Source organism: Bufo gargarizans, chromosome 7 (assembly GCF_014858855.1).
Source record: "Bufo gargarizans isolate SCDJY-AF-19 chromosome 7, ASM1485885v1, whole genome shotgun sequence".
Lineage (NCBI taxonomy): Eukaryota > Metazoa > Chordata > Amphibia > Anura > Bufonidae > Bufo > Bufo gargarizans.
The window spans coordinates 165,005,381-165,023,104 of NC_058086.1; the positions used below are offsets into that span (position 1 = coordinate 165,005,381).

At 45.1% G+C, this 17,724-nt stretch overlaps 1 protein-coding gene across 1 annotated transcript in view; it reads right to left on the bottom strand.

Annotated features, from left to right (window-relative positions):
- The window catches only part of EEFSEC (eukaryotic elongation factor, selenocysteine-tRNA specific), a 141,540-nt gene that overhangs the window by 77,252 nt on the left and 46,564 nt on the right, over positions 1–17,724 (bottom strand). The gene's annotated exons all lie outside the window — the stretch shown is intronic.

Below are 17,724 nucleotides of genomic sequence, written 5' to 3' on the forward strand. Positions count from 1 at the left end.
ACGGCGATTATTCCCGACTCCATCTCTAACAGTGATATCTCCCGTTTATCTTTGGCTAATGCTATCTGAAAGCCTACATGCTCCAGTTATCCAGGTTTATGAGACATGGGGGAGATTCCAGATTCATTCACTACAGCGCCATATAACCTCTGAATTGCGCAAAGGGGTAACAGGACACCCACAAAATTCTATAGGCGCCCAGCCTCTAATGTCATGCCATGCTGCATACGAAGTCGCATTACGGAGCTATTATCCAACGTATGGCGCTGCAAACACCGCCCGTGCAGCCCAGCCATGTGCATTAGGTCAATGTGACCTACATCAGAGCTGCAGCCATATAACTGTCCTGTGCGGTCACATTCTACGCTCCTGAGACCTCTCACTTTTTACCCTCTTTTTCTAGTGCATTTCGATACGGAAACTTTCACAGCACCTGATGTCGTGGTGGCGGTACAACATCCCCTACGGACCGACATGAATCACGCAAAAAGCGGGGATCTTGTCATTGATTAACATACACCTAAGAAGAAAAAATAATAAATTAAGTGGTAAATTTAATTTCTCATTATTTCCCTCAGTATTTTCCTAGCAGTATAAACAGTATTGTGCTGGAGCAATAAAGCGTGAAGCACATGATTAATACGCCAAAGAGATTTTCCTCTCCCGGGCCCGTGTGTCATGGAGCTTGACAGGCACAATCGACAGTCAGGTCTTTGGCGCCATCTGCTGGATAACATAGAAATAGCGTCACACAACCCACGCATCACAAGGCTTGGCCATAAAAGCACTGATACAGCTGAATTAGGCCTCATGCACACAACCGTTGCAAATTTTGGATCCGGATGGCGTCCGTGTGCGGAACGGCGCAGACAGCCATTAATATAACTGCCTATTCTTGTCCGCAAAACGAACAAGAATAGGACAGGTTATATTTTTTGGGCGGACCGCGGAACGGAGCAACGGATGCGGAAAGCACACAGAGTGCTGTCCGCATCTTTTGCGGCCCCATTGAAGTGAATGGGTCCGCGTCCGAGCCACAAATACTGCGGCTCGGATGCGGACCAAAACAACGGTCGTGTGCATGAGGCCTTATACTGATGGTCGGCGTGTCTGTTATTGGTGCAAAATTTACCGCATGGGTCAAGTGCAAAAATAATCAAACTGGGAGGAATATCCAAGGAAAAATTGGACGAAGACGTCAATGAATGCAGTTTGCCCTGATGTCCAGCCAGATCCGGGAGGAGAGGTAGGTATAATATACACACACATCATGCCCAGATGCATCCATATACAACACATTATGTAGCTGCCTTCACCCCGGGTCATCGGCTCCTCAGATCACACTTCTGGAGCCCCGTCCACTCTGCTGACATATCCGTTTTAGTAAGTACTTGCATTTCATGAGAAATTACAATTCTAAAGCACCTTTTCTTACAAATATGCGTTCCGCTGTTATTCCTCCTAGCAATATGAATGAACTGACCACTGGGCGTCTCTAAACAATAGGACTCTTTCTAATCCGTAAGGACACCTCTCTGAGGAGGAGAATGGCAACACCAACTGTCAATTTATATACTTTTCTAGCAGGAATAACAGAGGAACAGATGCTCTGGAATGGTCACTCCATGGGGAATACATGTCTTTATTAAAATAAGTAGGTTAAAGGGGGACTGTCAGCTCATTTGACCCCTGAAAACTGCTGACAGCACTCGGGGGAGTAGTATAGGCATAGGGCGACTGGTCATGCAGGTTGCTTGATGGAGAAATCCAACTTTTAATCCTGAGCTGAGGGCACTAAAAATAAAGGGACCAGCTCCACAGCTTGCGTGACACCCCCCCCCCCCCCCATCCCCCGGTATGCTTAGAGTACTTTCACACTTGCGTTGTTGGAACGTCACCTGTACTGCCCGCCGGATCCGGCAATCTGTATGCAAACGGATACCATTTGTAGACGGATCTGGAGGCAGATCCGACTAACAAATGCATTGCAATACCGGATCCGTCTCTCCGGTTGTCCTCCGGAAAAAACACATCCGGTATTTATCTTTTGTGCATGCACAGACCGCAAAACCGGATCCATTTTTCCGGAACACTCGGGGCCGGATCCAGCATTAATGCACTTCAATGGAAAATAATGCCGGATCTGGCATTCTGGCAAGTGTTCCGGAATTTTGGACAGAGAAAATACCGCAGCATGCTGCCGTATTTTCTCCGTCCAAAAAACGTACAGTGACTGAACTGATGCATACTGAACAGATTGCTCTCCATCCAGAATGCATTAGGATAAAGCTGATCAGTTTTTTTTTTTTTTCAGAATTGAGCCCCTAGGACGGAATTCTCAATACCGGAAAAGTTTAACGCAAGTGTGAAAGTGCCCTTACACCACCCCCCGCTTTGTAGTAGGGAGGAGCAGCCGCTCCCCATTTTCTCAGACGCTGGAATTAGGGGGGAGCAGAACTTCAGCTTTGAAATTGACTGAGGCAGGAGCAGGACTTCTGGTGGTCGCACTACTACTCCCACCCTCTACCTCAGTTGGAAGAGGGAGATGTTCATAGTGACGATGGTGGATGGGGCAGGGGATACACAAGCTGTTGTCTCCCCTGCCGGGCCAAATGATACATGATCAGCAGCCATCGAAGAGCCAGACCGGAGTTTATAATGAAAACCATTAACATTGCTCCATAATAACCGGCCGCGCATATTAATGGAACCGAATTAAACAATGCGCGTAGGGTCTTGTGGCTTTGAACGCTGAGGGCTGCGTTTTTTTGGCTTATTTAAAACAGCAGTGACCAAGTCAGAGTCCCTGGAAGTTCACATCCCATCAATACCACACGGGATGAAGAGAGCGAGCGTATGGTTTGCATTAGTGTTTGACTTTTTCGCCTCTGGCTCTCTTCCCTTATCCCCCCCCCCCCCCCCCATCCCTTTAACTAAAGTCTCCTGGTTACCTTTCATCCTGTGCTCTTACAACCACCCAAATTCTTAGTCGTACTCTCCCTGGTCACAGAGCTTGTAGAACGCGTGACCTCCCTTGCAGTGTTAATGCAAAAACATGCTTACAAGTAGACATGCAAGTGCTGGACCATGGGAGATGTAGACCACAGCTGCTGGGGACAGTATGAGGACATGGGCCAAGATATGGCCGCCACACTGAACCTTCCCCACATACTAAAGACGAGCAAAACCAGCCTACATGTCTAAAAAAGCTATATCCACCTAAATAATCCATATCCACATATAGAAAGAATCTCCTTATATAAAGTTGAGCCACATACATTTCTTATCCTTACTATACTCCAGAGCTGCACTCACTATTCTGCTGGTGCAGTCGCTGTGTACATACAATACTTATCTTGTACTGATCCTGAGTTACATCCTGTATTATACTCCAGAGCTGCACTCACTATTCTGCTGGTGGAGTCACTGTGTACATACATTACTTATCCTGTACTGATCCTGAGTTACATCCTGTATAATACTCCAGAGCTGCACTCACTATTCTGCTGGTGCAGTCACTGCGTACAGACATTACTTATCCTGTACTGAGCCTGAGTTACATCCGGTATTATACTCCAGAGCTGCACTCACTATTCTGCTGGTGCAGTCACTGTGTACTATACATTACTTATCCTGTACTGATCCTGAGTTACATCCTGTATTATACTCCAGAGCTGCACTCACTATTCTGCTGGTGCAGTCACTGTGTACATACATTACTTATCTGTACTGATCCTGAGTTACATCCTGTATTATACTCCAGAGCTGCACTCACTATTCTGCTGGTGCAGTCACTGTGTACATACATTACTTATCCTGTACTGATCCTGAGTTACATCCTGTATTATACTCCAGAGCTGCACTCACTATTCTGCTGGTGCAGTCACTGTGTACATACATTACTTATCCTGTACTGATCCTGAGTTACATCCTGTATTATACTCCAGAGCTGCACTCACTATTCTGCTGGTGCAGTCACTGTGTACATACATTACTTATCCTGTACTGATCCTGAGTTACATCCTGTATTATACTCCAGAGCTGCACTCACTATTCTGCTGGTGCAGTCACTGTGTACATACATTACTTATCCTGTACTGATCCTGAGTTACATCCTGTATTATACTCCAGAGCTGCACTCACTATTCTGCTGGTGCAGTCACTGTGTACATACATTACTTATCCTGTACTGATCCTGAGTTACATCCTGTATTATACTCCAGAGCTGCACTCACTATTCTGCTGGTGCAGTCACTGTGCACATACATTACTTATCCTGTACTGATCCTGAGTTACATCCTGTATTATACTCCAGAGCTGCACTCACTATTCTGCTGGTGGAGTCACTGTGTACATACATTACTTATCCTGTACTGATCCTGAGTTACATCCTGTATTATACTCCAGAGCTGCACTCACTATTCTGCTGGTGCAGTCACTGTGTACATACATTACTTATCCTGTACTGATCCTGAGTTACATCCGGTATTATACTCCAGAGCTGCACTCACTATTCTGTCACTAGTAACACACCGCACATATCCACAGGTATAATATAATATACATGTTATAATGAGGCAGGCTGGAAGGCAACACAAGGGTAAGGCGACCCAGTGAGCTGACAATCACTTTCTATAATAACAGATTATTGTATTCTCCTTCAGCAGCCGGACAACCTTTAACCTGAAAATTGTACAAGGGATTGTCTAGTGCCCGGGGGCACCATAGAGCTGTGAGGGCCACCTCTGTATAACCCCGCGCGCCTCCATATAACATCCCTCCACTTATTACAAATTGTTTAGGTTTCACTCACATTCTTCGGATATTGAGAAGAGTCGGTGGGTTCAACTAAAAAGGTTACAAGCGGCCCCTGTGGGAGTTCACAGCCGGCCGCGCTGGAACCGACACAGCGTCATAGGGCACAGTGGTGTTAGGGTCCCAGAAATAGATAGAAAGGGGTGACAGCTCCAGCAACGAGACCCCAAGGTGAAGGCCCAAACTGGTAAAGGTCAATGAAGTCAAGTGTCAGTGTCATTATCCTGTCCCCCCCAGTGTCATTATCCTGTCCCCCCAGTGTCATTATCCTGTCCCCCCCAGTGTCATTATCCTGTACACCGAGTGTCAGTGTCATTATCCTGTACACCGAGTGTCAGTGTCATTATCCTGTACCCCCCAGTGTCAGTGTGATTATCCTGTACCCCCCAGTGTCAGTGTCATTATCCTGTACCCCCCAGTGTCAGTGTCATTATCCTGTACCCCCCAGTGTCAGTGTCATTATCCTGTACCCCCCAGTGTCCGTGTCATTATCCTGTACCCCCAGTGTCATTATCCTGTACCCCCAGTGTCATTATCCTGTACCCCCAGTGTCAGTGTCATTATCCTGTACCCCCAGTGTCAGTGTCCTTATCCTGTCCCCCCAGTGTCAGTGTCATTATCCTGTCCCCCCAGTGTCAGTGTCATTATCCTGTCCCCCCCAAGTGTCAGTGTCATTATCCTGTCCCCCCCCAAGTGTCAGTGTCATTATCCTGTCCCCCCCAAGTGTCAGTGTCATTATCCTGTCCCCCCCAAGTGTCAGTGTCATTATCCTGTACCCCCAGTGTCATTATCCTGTACCCCCAGTGTCATTATCCTGTACCCCCAGTGTCATTATCCTGTACCCCCAGTGTCAGTATCCTGTACCCCCAGTGTCAGTATCCTGTACCCCCAGTGTCAGTATCCTGTACCCCCAGTGTCAGTATCCTGTACCCCCAGTGTCAGTATCCTGTACCCCCAGTGTCAGTATCCTGTACCCCCAGTGTCAGTATCCTGTACCCCCAGTGTCAGTATCCTGTACCCCCAGTGTCAGTATCCTGTACCCCCAGTGTCAGTGTCGTTATCCTGTACCCCCAGTGTCAGTGTCATTATCCTGTACCCCAAGTGTCAGTGTGTCCTTCATTGATCATGGAGCCCCCTAATAATGTTTATTTTTCTTCGGCACCCAAGTATCAGGACATCTTTCCTCTTGCACCCCATATACCAGATACCTGGGATGGTACAAGGTAACCTCAATGTTCTTGCATTAACACTTTGTGTACTAATTAAACCCCCAAAATGTAAACTCCTCAGCAAATAAACATCGTCCGCTGTTCCCTCTGAGCCGGGAGGAAAATAATTCAGTAGGATGATAAGTGAGAGAGGAAATACTTGACAGGGAACGGAGGATCCGAGAAAGTGCACAACGAGGACTGGCCACCGGCCGCCTTTGAAGTCGACTCCTTTGTGCTTTGTATAAGTTAATGGATCTTAAAATGCAACTAAAAACTGAGGCAGATGAATAAGGAAAATGATGCTGGAGGACGGCGCGGCGATGACCGGCCCGGCAGCTGCTTCGTGTCACCAGCGGACGCCGACTGTCAGTCTGCGGCTTCTCTGATGTGGACGGGGATTATTGTTTACATTTTTTTGAAGAAAAATTATTAAATGAAATTTATTTTAAACGAACGACGTTCCAAAATTTCCCGGAATTTGATCCAAAATTCCTATAAAATTTTCAGGAGCCAGGGGAACGCTGCAGAAAATACGATATATAGAGATGCCATCGACGCACTGGGGCCGTTTATCTTGCTGGCGTAGATTTAAGTCATTTTGTACACGTTCAGGCGTAGAAAATGATAAATTAGATGGCCCGGCCAGCGCGCCCCCTTCCCCCGCCACCTCAGAAAAGTAAGCAGGGAAAAGTCGCAGGTTCAGCCGCAAATCCCCTTTGCGAACGAATCTGCGACAAAAGTACGCCAAAAAGTGTCTTACTTATTAAATGACCCCTTTTGTTATTGGTGTTCATCCTTTGATACTACAAATTTAGATATGCGACACGCCCAATTTCAGGTACATTTTTGAAGGGGGGATGGGATACTTTTTATGTATTTTTTTTGACTTTTATTAGTTTTTATTTTTTGCACTATATTTTTCCACAGTGACAGACTGTAAAGCAGTCTCCCAGAGAAGTGGAAGTGTGCAGTCGTGTCCTGAGCAGTCAAAATGGCGCAAATGTGTGTGCACTGAACATGAGACCCCGGGAGGCTGAAGGTTCCCAGAATGAAGAATGCTTTATTTGGTGCAGAAACAACTCGTTTCGGGGTTGGACTGAACCCTTCGTCAGGTAAGATTCTGTGAATCTTCATCCTTGTAGCATGGCATGCAGCCTTCTATTCTTCACCCTGGACGAGGTTTGTGCACTGACAACAGGTAGCATGGTCAGAGGGCCAGCGAGCAGCAGAAGGATACCCACTAAGGCTACTTGTACATCTGCATTCCGCAAAAACTCATCCGGTATATAATACAACCGTCTGCATCCGTTTAGAACGGATCCGGTTGTATTATATCCCAAATGAACGAGACGGATCCGTCACTAAATCCATTGCAAGTCAATGGGTGCCCGATCCCTCTTCATCAGTATCCCATGACGCACTCAAAAACGCTGCTTGGGAACGCAACGAAACGGAATGCATTCTGGCGCAGTCCGTTCCATTCAGCTCGGTTTTGTCCCCACTGACAGTGAATGAAGCGTTTTCCTCCACTTTTGACATCTTATAACGGATCTCAATAGCGGAAAAGGGAAAGTGCAAGTGTGAAAGTAGCCCAAGGCTAAATGCAAACGTTTAGGATTTACGTGCGGACAATTTGCACTGAAATCCGCAGGTGTTCGCAGGGAAATCCGTGCAGTCAATCCGCATCAATTGGTGCGGATTTACATGCGGATTTTACTCTCCCGATTGAAATGAATGTAGAAAATCCGGTCAGGAAAAATAAAATCAATTGACGTGCTGCGGAATTTAAAATCTGCACCGTAGGTCAAAATCCACACGGAGAAAAATCTGCATCGTGTGCGTAAGAATTTAAAATTCTCATAGAATACAATGTATATGACCTATGGTGTGGATTTTCTGCGCAGAAAATCCGCACGCAATCCTAATCGTGCGCATTTGGCCTTAGTGTTCAAGGTCAGCCGGGCCGTTGCGCGCCGAGCACGGTGGCAGTAGGCGAGTAGTCCCTTATCTGCACGGCATCACCTCTACTGTCCGGTCCTACCCAGACGCCTGTGCTCTCTCCTCCCTCCACAGATCTCCAGTACAAGAGACCCACTAGGCATTGTGAGCGGGCAAACTCCTGTGCATGCTCAGCCGCTTACAGAACGAGCTACTGCAGGAGGCGTGTAATGGCAACGGTAATGTCTTTTACAGACAAGCGATATGGAACGTGTCCGAGTTCTGCGAGTGAATAACTGATGCTTTCCCCTCAATTTTGCATCAGAGTTTTCTGTGTTCAGTTCTTGCGTTTTCTTCGGCGCATGTGCCAGGTTTCAAAACTTTTTTAATTTTTTTTATTGACTTGAATGGAACAGTCCTGCGTGAAAAACGGAAGAGGACAGAACAAGCTGCAATTTTCGATTTTTCCTGAACGAACGGATGGTCAGTGAAAACCAATGCTCATGATCTTACACCCATTGAAATGAATGGGTCAATGTTCAGTCCGGATGCAACTACGGGCTATATCCTGATGGAAACGGTGCAAGCCGGAGTAATTGATTGCAGAGGATGGCGTTCCTGCGCAGGGCGACCTCTTCACAGAGAACTGCAACTGATTCTGAAGGTTTGGACAAGGGGCCACGAATGCAAACTTGGCACAGCGCCTTTAAATGAAAACAGTCCCATGAAAACACCTAAAATGATATAGTCTGGGTAAGGATAAGGGGCAGCAGTGTAGAAGAATCGGAGAGGGCAAAACACCATGAAAAACCCCACTTCACGTGAAATCAGCTCAATGCCACAACATCTCCAGATAAAGCCTGTGGTCTGATCTCCAGCATGGGACACAAAGGAGGGTGTGAGAAGGAGCTGCCTCCTCCGTATCCTCTCCCATAGACGGACAATCAATCTTTCAGTGCGCTCCTATCATTGGTGATTGTATCTGGCGGTATCGGCCTTTCATGTCCGGAGCGGTCACACAATGCCCCATTCTGTGCACAGCTTTATTTTAATTTCTGGAGAGCCCGGCCACAACCTCCCGCTTATTTGTGAATGGTTCGAGGGTCTAATCGTCCACATGACTTCATCCCTCAGACTAATCCCTAAAGTCGGGATGTAAAGTGGGGGGGGCGACCATTATTCTAGCTAATGGATGCAATTAGCAGGTCATCCCGGCTTTTAACTCGTCATTCAGAGTTTGTTCCCAAGATCCTGGAAACTTCTAATTTTACTTGATCAATTGTTCTTCAAAGGAGGAAAACTCCCAGGATGTCAGAAGGGTCCCGAATCTTACACCAATTAGGACTTCCGGTGGGCTCCAAAGTGTACTGACGGACCACGCACCCAGGACGTACTGGACGCAATGAGCTGCAGCCAGGATGGGCACACCTGAGACCCAGCAATGGCGCACCCAAAAGACCACAGCAAAGACCGCCAGTTAATAAATGGCGCCAGGTCTCTAATCTGGTGATTATTCTATAACAGGATTTTTTTCTCTTTCCTTCTAGAAGTTGTAATTAGTTTTATTGATTTCCTTGTAGGAAGATGCACATGAAAAGCTGGAAATTCCTGCAGCAGATTCCTCCTGTTCAAAGCGGCCTAAAGCCGCCATATACAGGTGCCTGATCCAACCTGGGATTCAATATTATTCGGATTAGGATTCATTCACACTGTACATGCAGGTATATGCCAGGAGGATTTCTCCAATATACTGAATAACACTGATGGATACAAATGGACAGATACGAGAGGGATGGACAGATACGAGAGGGATGGACAGATACGAGCGGGATGGACAGATACGAGCGGGATGGACAGATACGAGCGGGATGGACAGATACGAGCGGGATGGACAGATAGATAGATAGATAGATAGATAGATAGATAGAGATAGATATGAGAGGGATAGATACGAGAATGATGGATAGATAGAGATAGATACGAGAATGATAGATAGATAGATAGATAGATAGATAGATAGATAGATAGATAATGTGTCAGCAGCAACCTGGGTAAACTCCTCAGCAGTATCCTGAATAAGAGGATCCTCAGCGTCCTCGGCCAGTACAACGCCCTCAGCAGAAGCCAAGCAGGCTTCATGCCAAACCACCGCACCACGGACCACATCCGCACCCTGCAGAGCTTGATCAAGAGCCATGTCCACAATGCAAAGTATGGAAAGATCTATGGCTACTTTGTGGACTTTAAGAAGTCCTTTGACTCACCCAGGCCTATTCCTGAAACCTTTCAAAAGCGGAATAAGAGGAAAAACCTATATCATCATCCGAAGTTCCTACACTGAGAATAGATGCAGCGTGAAGGTGAATGAGAGGAGAACATCTTATTTCCGGCAGAGCCGAGGAGTCAGACAGGGCTGCAGCCTCAGCCAAACCCTCTTCAACATCTACAGGGTGGGCCATTTATATGGATACACCTTAATAAAATGGGAATGGTTGGTGATATACTAATGTGCAACAAACAGGAAGTTAATATGTGAGGGGGGAAACTTTTCAAGATGGGTGGTGACCATGGTGGCCATTTTGAATCAAACTTTTGTTTTTTCAATAGGAAGAGGGTCATGTGACACATCAACCTTATTGGGAATTTCGCAAGAAAAACAATGGTGTGCTTGGTTTTAACATAACTTTATTCTTTCATGAGTTATTTACAAGTTTCTGACCACTTATAAAATGTGTTCAATGTGCTGCCCATTGTGTTGGATTGTCAATGCAACCCTCCCACTCTTCACACACGGATGATGTGTTTCCCTCTTTAAGCACTGAAGCTGGCACGTTCCCTGAGTTTTTCCAGCAAGATGGTGCACCACCACATTATGGGTGTTAGGTCAGAGCATTCTGAGATGAACAGTTTCCTGGAACGTGGATTGGTCGTCGTGGGCCAGTTGAATGGCCCCCAAGGTCTCTCGATCTGACCCCCTTAGACTTTTATCTTTGGGGTCATCTGAAGGCAATTGTCTATGCTGTGAAGATACGAGATGTGCAGCACCTGAAACTACGGATACTGGAAGCCTGTGCTAGCATTTCTCCTGCGGTGTTGCTATCAGTGTGTGAAGAGTGGGAGAAGAGGGTTGCATTGACAATCCAACACAATGGGCAGCACATTGAACACATTTTATAAGTGGTCAGAAACTTGTAAATAACTAATGAAAGCATAAAGTTACATTAAAACCAAAGCACACCATTGTTTTTCTTGTGAAATTCCCAATAAGTTTGATGTGTCATATGACCCTCTTCCCATTGAAAAAACAAAAAATGGATTCAAAATGTCTGACTTCAAAATGGCCGCCATGGTCACCACCCATCTTGAAAAGTTTCCCCCCTCACATATACTAATGTGCCACAAACAGGAAGTTAATATCACCAACCATTCCCATTTTATTAAGGTGTATCCATATAAATGGCCCACCCTGTACATCAATGAGCTGGTGGCGGCTCTGGAGTCCTCCTCAGCACTCTTTCACCCTCCATGACACCCAGGTGAAAATGCTACTTGATGCAGACGACCTCCTGCTACTGTCACCAACTGAGAAAGATCTCCAAAATAACCTAAAAACTCTGGAAAAATTCAGCACCACGCGGGCATTGCCCATCAATCCAAAGAAAACCAACATCATGGTGTTCCAGAAGAGAAACCAGAAAGCAGCCAGGCGTCCTCCCTTCCTGCTAAACAACTGTCAACTTTTAAAAAATGGCAGCTACACCTACCTGGGCCTAGAAATTAGGGAGTTTTAAGAAAGCCATAGAAACACTGAAAGACAAGGCATGCATCTGCATAGCAGTAGTCCCAGCTCCTACCATCACAAAGCCTTGCTGCAACAAGAATCCCCAGAAAAATGAAGCACCCCGGAACAAGTTACCCAAACCTAGTCTGCCCAAGCCACCAACCAATACAGCCTGACAGGGGGGAAATCCAGAGGACAATGCACAAGAGAAAATAAGAGGAGTATACCAGCGTCTGGAAGAACGACATAAGAACATCAGAGAAGGTGATCTACCAAAGCCTGCAAAGGGAGTACAAACTGGACCCATATCTTGAGAAACCCCCCAACCCCAGAGACTGACAGATCCTGAGCCTGTACAGACTGAGTGCCTACAGCCTGCTCATCGAATCCGGACGGCACCAACAGAGGTACATGTCCAGAGAGAGCAGACTGTGCCAGCAGTGCAACCCAGGAGGCTGTGGAGGATGAGACCCACTTCCTGCTGCGGTGCCCACAATACTCGGCAGAAAGGGACACTCACTTCAGGAGACTGTCTGATCTCTGCCCAGACTTCACCTCTATGGAGGAGGAAGCGATACTCTCCATACTGCTGGGGGAAGAGGAGAACACAGCGGCCACAGCAGTACAATGTGTCAGTGCCTGCCAAAGACTGAGAGGAGCCCGATATATCACGGACTCCTATACCCCCACCATGGATGTATCCCTATCCCCCCAAACCTACCCAATTATTTCCAGTTTGCTTTGGTAATGCTAACATGTATTTAGTCCTGCCAATAAAGCTGATTTGAATTTGATAGATATAAGATAGTGCCTTGTAAAAGTATTCACCCCCCTTGACTTTTTTTTTCGTATTATGGTGCCTCACAACCTGGAATTAAAATGGATTGTTTGAGGATTTGCATCATTTAGTTTACAGAACATGGCCACAACTGAAGGTGTTTGTTGTTTTTTTTATTGTGAAGCAAACAACAAATAGGACAAAATAACAGAAAAAAAGTCAATGTGCATAACTATTCACCCCCCTAAAGTCAATACTTTGTAGAGCCCCTTTTGTGGCAATCACAGCTCCAAGTCGCTGTGGATAAGTCTCTATGAGCAGTCGCCACATCTTACCGCTGGGATTTTTGCCCGTTCCTCCTTGCAGAACGGCTCCGGCTCCTTCAGGTTGGATGTTTGCGCTTGTGAACAGCGATCTTTACGTCTGACCACAGATCTTCTATTGGACTGAGATCTGGGCTGTGACTCGGCCATTCCAACACATTTACATGTTTCCCCTTAAACCCCTCAAGTGTTGCTTTAGCCGTGTGTTTGGGGTCATTGTCCTGCTAGAAGGTGGACCTCCGTCCTCGCCTCAGATCACGCACAGAGTGGGGCAGGTTCTGCTCATGAATATCCCTGTATTTAGCACCATCCATCTTTCCCTCAGCTCTGACCAGTTTCCCAGTCCCCCCAGTATGATGCTGCCACCACCAGGTCTCACTGTGGGGATGGTGTTCTTTGGGTGATGTGATGTGTTGGGTTTGCGCCAGACATAGCGTTTTCTTTAATGGATGAAAAGTTCAATCTTAGTCTCCTCAGACCAGAGCACCTTCCTCCATACATTTTCGGAGTCTCCCACAGGCCTTTTCGTAAACTCACAACGCACCTTATTGTTTTTAGCTGAAAGTAATGGCTTCTTCTGGCCGCTCTGCCATAAAGCCCAACTCTATGGAGCGTACGGCTAATTGTCGTCCTATGTACAGATCCTCCAGTCTCGGCTGTGGAACTCTGCAGCTCCTCCAGGGTTACCTCAGGTCTCTGTGCTGCCTCTCTGATTAATGCCCTCCTTGCCCGGTCCGTGAGTTTGGTGGGGGCGGCCATCTCTTGGCAGGTTTGCTGTTGTGCCATGTTCTTTCTATTTGGTTATGATAGATTTGATGGCGCTCCTGGGGATCATCAAAGTTTTGGATATTTTTTTTATAACCTAACCCTGACTTCTAGTCTCAACAACAATGTCCCTTACTTGTTTGGAGAGTTCCCTGTTCTTCATGGCAGCGTTTGGTTAGTGATGTCTCTTGCTTAGGTGTTGCAGCCTCTGGGGCCTTTCAAAAAAGGTGTAATGACAGATCATGTGACACTGAGATTGCACACAGGTGACATCATTTCACCAATTATGTGACTTCTGAAGGTAATTGGTTGTACCAGAGCTTTTTATGGGATTTCTAACAAAGGGGGTGAATACATACGCACAGGACAATTTTCTTTTTTTCTATTTCTAAACAATAGTTTTATTTATACAGTACAGACCAAAAGTTTGGACACACCTTCTCATTCAAAGAGTTTCTTTATTTTCATGACTATGAAAATTGTAGATTCACACTGAAGGCATCAAAACTATGAATTAATACATGTGGAATTATATACATAACAAAAAAGTGTGAAACAACTGAAAATATGTCATATTCTAGGTTCTTCAAAGTAGCCACCTTTTGTTTTGTTTTTTAAATCAAGATAGTTTTTATTGAAAAAGTAAACCACATTGTACGAAATTTACACATACTGTATAAGTCAGCCTCCAAAAGCATGTATAATAAAAGAAAGAAATTTGTACCCCTTTTTAAATATAAATACAATGTTGTTGTGTCATCTTATTATTTCCAAGGAGTACACATTAATCACAATGTATCCAGCGCGTACATACATCATAATAAAATCCAATCATTAAACCAAACTCCCCCCCCCCCCCTCAAGCATTTCAAACCTGTGAGACGACCGAGCCCTACAAAAGCAGCATCTCTTGGGTGTTGTAGCACTGTCCACTGCGAAATACTAGTGCACAGCCATGCTGCCCAGCGTTCCCACTATACCAGGCCAACCTACCGCCGTCGCAGTCCTCCAGTCCAGAAATTTGGTTTTTTATGCAGTCCGCAGTGAGGGCCCCTGACACTAGACCCGGAGCACTTAACCATCCCTGCCAAATAGATAGAAACTTATTGGGACACTTCCTTTTCAAGAGCCACCTTTTTTCCTTTGATTACTGCTTTGCACACTCTTGGCATTCTCTTGATGAGCTTCAAGAGGTAGTCACCTGAAATGGTCTTCACTTCACAGGTGTGCCCTGTCAGGTTTAATAAGTGGGATTTCTTGCCTTATAAATGGGGTTGGGACCATCAGTTGCGTTGTGGAGAAGTCCGGTGGATACACAGCTGATAGTCCTACTGAATAGACTGTTAGAATTTGTATTATGGCAAGAAAAAAGCAGCTAAGTAAAGAAAAACGAGTAGCCATCATTACTTTAAGAAATTAAGGTCACTCAGTCCGAAAAATTGGGAAAATTGAAAGTGTCCCCAAGTGCAGTCACAAAAACTATCAAGCGCTACAAAGAAACTGGCTCACATGCGGACCGCCCCAGGAAAGGAAGACCAAGAGTCACCTCTGCTGCGGAGGATAAGTTCATCCGAGTCACCAGCCTCAGAAATCACAGGTTAACAGCAGCTCAGATTAGAGACCAGGTCAATGCCACCCAGAGTTCTAGCAGCAGACACATCTCTAGAACAACTGTTAAGAGGAGACTGTGTGAATCAGGCCTTCATGGTAGAATATCTGCTAGGAAACCACTGCTAAGGACAGGCAACAAGCAGAAGAGATTTGTTTGGGCTAAAGAACACAAGGAATGGACATTAGACCAGTGGAAATCTGTGCTTTGGTCTGATGAGTCCAAATTTGAGATCTTTGGTTCCAACCACCGTGTCTTCGTGCGACGCAGAAAAGGTGAACGGATGGACTCTACATGCCTGGTTCCCACCGTGAAGCATGGAGGAGGAGGTGTGATGGTGTGGGGGGGCTTTGCTGGTGACACTGTTGGGGATTTATTCAAAATTGAAGGCATACTGAACCAGCATGGCTACCACAGCATCTTGCAGCGGCATGCTATTCCATCCAGTTTGCGTTTAGTTGGACCATCATTTATTTTTCTACAGGACAATGACCCCAAACACACCTCCAGGCTGTGTAAGGGCTATTTGACCATGAAGGAGAGTGATGGGGTGCTGCGCCAGATGACCTGGTCTCCACAGTCACCGGACCTGAACCCAATCGAGATGGTTTGGGGTGAGCTGGACCGCAGAGTGAAGGCAAAAGGGCCAACAAGTGCTAAGCATCTCTGGGAACTCCTTCAAGACTGTTGGAAGACCATTTCAGGTGACTACCTCTTGAAGCTCATCAAGAGAATGCCAAGAGTGTGCAAAGCAGTAATCAAAGCAAAAGGTGGCTACTTTGAAGAACCTAGAATATGACATATTTTCAGTTGTTTCACACTTTTTTGTTATGTATATAATTCCACATGTGTTAATTCATAGTTTTGATGCCTTCAGTGTGAATCTACAATTTTCATAGTCATGAAAATAAAGAAAACTCTTTGAATGAGAAGGTGTCTCCAAACTTTTGGTCTGTACTGTATATTTTTCTCATTTCACTTCCCCAACTTACACTATTGTGTTCTGATCCATCACATAAAATTCAGATTAACGAAAGCCTGTAATGTAACAAAATACGAAAAAAGTCAACGGGGGTGAATACTTTTGCAAGGCACTGTAGATATGAGAAAGATAGATATTTGCAGTTTTTCCCATGGTTTTCTCCATGCAGAATATGTGCAAAGAACACCTCTAAAAAACTGAGTGAAAAAAGAAGCAGCATGCTCTATCTTGGATAGGAATCTGTGCCGACTCTTCCATTGAAATGACTGGGAGGTTGAAAAAGAATGCTCCAAAAACCGGATCAAAACTGCTGAAAAAATAAGCGCGGATTCCGTGCTGGTGGTGCACGGACATCGTGAACGGTGGGCAACTGGAAAGAGGTGACCACAGAGGGGTCTGGCTGCACGGGGTCGGTACAGTCCTGTCTGTACATAGGCTTCTCTCCCATCAGTATATAGCACAGTAGGTGGCGGTCCGGGGCCGGGGGGCTATGGAGTGACCCTGAGTTACACAGGTTCAGCCGGTCACTGGTGTCACAATCTATTAGTGGATCTTGAGAACGGCAGAGACACTTTCCGCAGTGAAGTCGCTGATTTGTTTTCCTTGTAGAAATGGTTTCTTTTTTTAAGTGCGGCGTCCCAGTTCCCTGTGGACATCGCCTGTCAGTCACGGCCTGGGGTATGTGCTAAATCCTGGGGTCAGATGGGAGGCTCAGGGCTAAGAGACCTCCCGAAATGTGCAAACCTCATTGTATGATCTCCCTCAATATCTGCAGTCACGTCATAGATCAACTAGACTTATTAGTGACCACAGCAGCCTGATAGCACGCAGTGAATGGAAACTTTTTTTATTTGAAAATTTGCACTAAAAAGATTGTAATTCTAATATTTATTATTTTTTCTAAGTAAAAATCCCATATACTGGCAATTCCATAATAACATACCATATACCATCACACCTAAATCAATACCAAACAAATTCTAATAAAAAAAAAAACTATAATATATATACCGTAATATTAAAATATATAATAAATATGTAGAAATAATGTTTGACTTATGTTTACACAGATTACCAGTAAATAAAGCTTTAATAGCCCCCCCCCCCCACTAATGAATTATATGCCACATACATAGCACCATACGGCAAGGTTTGCTAACTTTTTTTAAACTTCTGTTTCTATGTATTTATTAAAAAAAAAAATTCATTATGATTTTTTTTCTTTTTTCCTCTTTTAGGTCACATGCACACAGTGTATATTATGTGCAGATTTTCAGCACAGCAGCAGAGTAGACTAGAATCTAGGCTGATACATGTATAAAGCCATGTAAAGGGTAAGTGCATAAAAAAAAAATGTCAAAAATGTAATAACCATAAAAATATATGTTTTTGATAATATGAATAATAAAAAAAAAAAAAAGATTGTGGAAAAATATTTCCGTAATTTAATTAAATAAAATAAAATTAATTTATAAGCAATTAAAATAGCTGTTTGCTCTTTGATAAAAAAAAAAAAATTATT